This window comes from Pseudorca crassidens, chromosome 8 (assembly GCF_039906515.1).
Source record: "Pseudorca crassidens isolate mPseCra1 chromosome 8, mPseCra1.hap1, whole genome shotgun sequence".
Classification (NCBI taxonomy): domain Eukaryota; kingdom Metazoa; phylum Chordata; class Mammalia; order Artiodactyla; family Delphinidae; genus Pseudorca; species Pseudorca crassidens.
Window position 1 is genome coordinate 89,455,389 of NC_090303.1, and position 4,941 is coordinate 89,460,329.

General features: G+C 47.1%; 1 pseudogene; it reads left to right on the plus strand.

The window, feature by feature from the left end:
• The first annotated feature begins 4,014 nt into the window (after positions 1-4,014).
• Positions 4,015-4,713, plus strand: LOC137228730 (BET1 homolog pseudogene; annotated as a pseudogene).
• Positions 4,714-4,941: the final 228 nt, after the last annotated feature.

The following is a 4,941-nucleotide window of genomic DNA, read 5'->3' on the forward strand; positions in this document are numbered from 1 at the left end:
GCCTAGGCCGTGAGGGGCGGGGCCAGGCGCGGTCGCCGATCACGTCACGCCGCGGCCGGCCTACCAGCCCGCACGCACCGCTCGCCGCGCGTCTGTGGACCCGCCCCGGCCCCGCCCCGCGACACCATCACCCAGCTCCAAGAGCGAATGAAAGAAGCACTGCCCGCCGGGGTTTTCTGGCAGCGCTGGCAGCGGCTTTGTCATCTGAGTTATTGAAAGTGGCGGCTGCCGTCCAAGTCAAGTAGGGCTGGACCTTGGAGATTATCCCAGATCGTCACGAGGCGGGCGAGGGGCTGAGGTGACCTGCTTGTTGGCATTACCTCGCGGAATCCTCTGTGATCTGCCTGCCCTCGTTTTACAAATGGGGGAAACTGTAGTCCTAAGAGGCAAAGTGACTTGTGTGAAGTCACACAACCAGGTGTTGTGTTACCAGAGAGCTCTAACTCCCCAAAAAGCCTGATTTCATTAATAAGATTTATTAACACAGCACGATAACCAAGGCACACCGTTCTGAGAAAAAAGGCAAGTTTCAGAACAATATGTATAATACGGTCCCAGTTTCTTGGGGGGCAGAAAAAAGGTATACGTATGTGCCTGTGTGTACATTTTTAAAATTCAGGAAGATTGAACACTAACCGCCTGTAGTTGTTTCCTCTAAGAGGTGAGACTCTGAGGGACTTTCACTTCCTATTTTTTATGGTTTTTTATTTGACATTTTTATAAAGTGCATATATTTTTGTAAGCAGGGAAATAGTCAATATCTTTGAGCCTCACTTTCCACCTACCTTCCAGAGTAATAATGAAAATGTATTTAATGTATCAGTATGGTAAACGCTTAGCACAGTGAATAGCCCATCAGTAAATTGCAAAGTTTGTTCCCTTCTCCTTCCCTCTAATGGTATGGCTTTATCAAAATACTACTCAGAATCATTACTGCAACTCTGCTCAGATCCTCCAATCCTACTGCATGGAAATTTAGCCCCAAGGGTGTTCTGATCTGCACTAGAGAAACGTGAAAATATAACAAAAAGCAAAACCCGTGGCAAGACAAGGTAGAGACCTGTTCCACTCTGCCTGCTTTACCTGTCTCCAAAGGTGTAAGCATACCCCAGGCAAACAGCCTTGCCACAGAGGGCAGGCAAGAAGAGTCGCCTCTGTGATTACTGAGAACCTGGGCAAATCCTATGTTGACTGGGATCTCAGATCTTCAAAAGTGAACTTGGGAAATCCTGACAAGCATCCAATGCCCAAACCTCCCCCTACAGGAAAGTTGCGAATCAAATTCCCCTAAAGGCGCCTGAAGCTGAAGCCACAGCTCCCACCTCCTGCACCTCCAACGGCCATGGCAATTTCCGACCAGAGCCTATAAAACCAACTCAGACTGGTTTTCTGATCAACAAAATGCAGTTCCTCTGGGCCTTAGTAGGAACTCTTTCCTCTACCAGGCATGCCTTCTCCCAGATATCCATATGGATAGCGCATTTGAGCAAACACACAAAGGAGGCTCCACACGTTTGCACTAATGTCACCTTCTCAGAAAGGTCTGATCATCCTGTACAAAATAGCAGTTCTATACCTCCAGAATTCCTAGACCCCTTGCCTTGCTCTGTCTTTCTCCGTAGCACTTATCACCATCCAACAAACTAGATATTTTTCTTATTTGTTGTCTGTCCCCCTCCCCCCTCAAAAATACATGCTTCATGAGAACAGACATTTTTGTCTGAATTGTTTGTTACTGTATCCCCATTGCCTAAAGCAGTGTCTGGCTTATAGTACAGGCTCAATAAAAATTTACTGAATTATAAATGAGGACAAATTCAGTGTGGACCCACCACATTCAAGCAGGACAGCCCAGTTAGAGGGAATGTAAACTCTTGGGTCACTCCAGTGTGTAGGCTCTGTGGGCTTCTGACCGGTTTCCTGTCCAAAGCATTCCTCTTCCCCCATCTTCCCTTCCTACCATTTTACTCTCTCTTTCAAAATTTTTGGAGACATTTAACTGAGTTTCTTTATGTAACCGGAGAAGGCACTAGATTCTCCAGCTCACTCATCAGCTCCAGCGTGTCTGATTAAGCCTTTACTGTTTATGCTCTGACGCCTGCTATGAAAGTAACAGGTAGACAGACTGATGTTCGTTTAAGCAGGTGCTATTGGGGCCCGCAGCAGTCCCGTTATACAATGAAAAGTATGCGGGTACCCACAAGGAGAACCACAAGTTATCTTTTCTTCCAATCTAATAATCTCTCTTTGCCCTTGAGGCTTCGAGTTGGGAGAGAAGGGAGGGCACGGAGCACGGGGACGGGACGAGGGGTAAACATTTAATGAACACCTACTAGATGCCAGGCACTGTGCTAGGTGTCAGGGACACAATTATATGCAAGACCAGGGTGTCTGCCCTCAGGACTAGCTCTGGCTGGTTGGAGGAGCAGGATGACTTCAGAGTGGAGGCTGGATTGGATGGGAACAGGGCTGGAAGGAAGATGGAAGTCAGCTAGGAGCCTGTGGCACTCCAAGCAAGAGATGAGAGTAGACGGTGGCAGTGGGGATGAAGATTGCAGGGGCAGGGGGAGGGTTTGAGAATTATGGAGGAGTGGAATCAGCTCAACTTGGTGATTAATTAGCTAAGATGAGTGAGGAGCAGAGATAGTGATTGGCAGGTTTCTGACTTGGGCATCTGATCGTGCCATTTGTGGGTAGAGAGAACTCCGGAAGAGGAGACCATGGGACATCCAGACACACTCTTTTTGGTAGAAGCTAAAACAAACGGGGACCCATAAACAGTAAGCAGTGCTGGGACCTGAAGCACGGCTATCCTACCCCACCCTCGTGAAGGCTTCATCTGTTACCTGTACACTGAGGACTCCCAAATCTTACCTCCAACCCAGACCTTTCTCCTGAGCTGCTACCCAAATACCTGGGGACATTTCCACTTGGGTATCCTACAGGCGTCTCAAACTTAATTGTACCAGTTGCGTTCAGAAGCATTTTTGGAGACTCAGTTCAGAATGGTGAAGGAGGCTTTAGTCCTGCTACATTCGACTGTATTGGGCTGGCCAACAAGTTCATTCAGTTTTAAGTAAAAATAAAAGGCACGTTTTTCATTTTCACCAAGAACTTTATCGAACAACGTATTCATTAACTGAACGAACTTTTTGGCCAACCCAGTAGAACTCAGTTCCCGTTTCTCCAGCGTGTGATTGTGTCGCCACCTGCATCATAATTACTTCAAGGTCTTGTTAAATTACAAACTCATGGGACCAACCCAGACCCACTCAATCAGAATTGCTTGGGATGGTGCCTGGGAATCTGCAGCTGGACCAAGTTCCAGGGGATTCTTAGGAACACGTGTGTCTGAGAGGAGGCTAGAAGGGGTCAGCTGCCAATTAACAGAGCTTCCATGAATAAATGACTATGTTAAGCTCAATAGTAATAGTAATAACCATAAGATTTGTAGCTACAAAACACTTTTACATGCCTTATTTCATCTGAACCTCTTGCAGCCCTATGAAGTCTTTTTCCCCTCATCTCAGAAACAAAACACTGAGATTCAGGGAGACTAAATGATTTATTCAAGGTCTCGAGTTGACGTTTCTGATTCCAAGTCCACCAGTGCTCACAGCAGCATCACTGAATCAGTCAACTTGTGAGACAGGCCACGTGGCTGAATGAGGATGAATACACCCCACTTCTGAAGAGTACTGGAGCTCAGACTCACCATGCAGGGTCTCTTTAATGGCTGGAGCATTCTGCCTGGGGCAGGGATCAATCAGTTTAACCCCGGGTGCCACAGATAACAGATCAGAGTTATAAGAGCACCTGGAGCTCTCTAAGGTTCTGGGGTACCTTAGAATTTCACCTCTTGCCCTTACTTCTAATCTTGATGTTCTGGGCTGCCCTTTGTTTAACCTACAGTTTCTGAGATTTCTTTTCACACGATCCTTTGCCTGACTCTGCCTGTGATTGTTCCCTTGAACTCCTATCCTTTAAGACTCAACCTAGAGACTACATTGTTGTCGTGGCGCTTTAGGGGAAGAAGTTGGTGTTTCGCCGGGCCCTGGTACTGAGGACGCGGTCCGGGTGGCCCCTGGCCTCTTCCTACCCACCCCTCCGCCCGCCTTTTCCCCCCGCTCCTCTGGCAGGATGAGGCGTGCAGGCCTGGGTGAAGGAGTACCTCCTGGCAACTATGGGAACTATGGCTACCCTAATAGTGGGTATAGTGCCTGTGAAGAAGAAAATGAGAGACTCACGGAAAGTCTGAGAGGGCTTCCCTGGTGGTGCAGTGGTTGAGAGTCCGCCTGCCGATGCAGGAACACGGGTTCGTGCCCCGGTCTGGGAAGATCCCACATGCCGCGGAGCGGCTGGGCCCTGTGAGCCATGGCCGCTGAGCCTGCGCGTCCGGAGCCTGTGCTCCGCAATGGGAGGGGCCACAACAGTGAGAGGCCCGCGCACCGCAAAAAAAAAAAAAAAAAAAAAAAGCAAGAAAGTCTGAGAAACAAAGTAACTGCTATAAAATCTCTTTCCATTGAAATAGGCCATGAAGTTAAACATCAAAATAAATTATTAGCTGAAATGGATTCACAGTTTGATTCTACAACTGGATTTCTAGGTCAAACCATGGGAAAACTGAAGATTTTATCCAGAGGGGGACAAATAAAGCTGCTGGTTTCATGGTTGTCCTTTTCTGTCATTTATTGGATTATTAAACCGAGGTGATGCAAGCAATTGTGAGTTTGGAATTTGTTCCAACTTCACGGCTTGGAGTACCACTTCAGTAAAAATTCAGCATCAAAACATTCCTAAATTTCAAATAATGCTATGGCTTTTTCCATCAAAGATTACTGAATTTTACTTGCCTTATAAGTCACATTAGATAATACAGTGCTCTTTGGATACTGTTTCTTAATGATTCATTTTTTTGCCCCTATTTTCAGGGGTATTGAC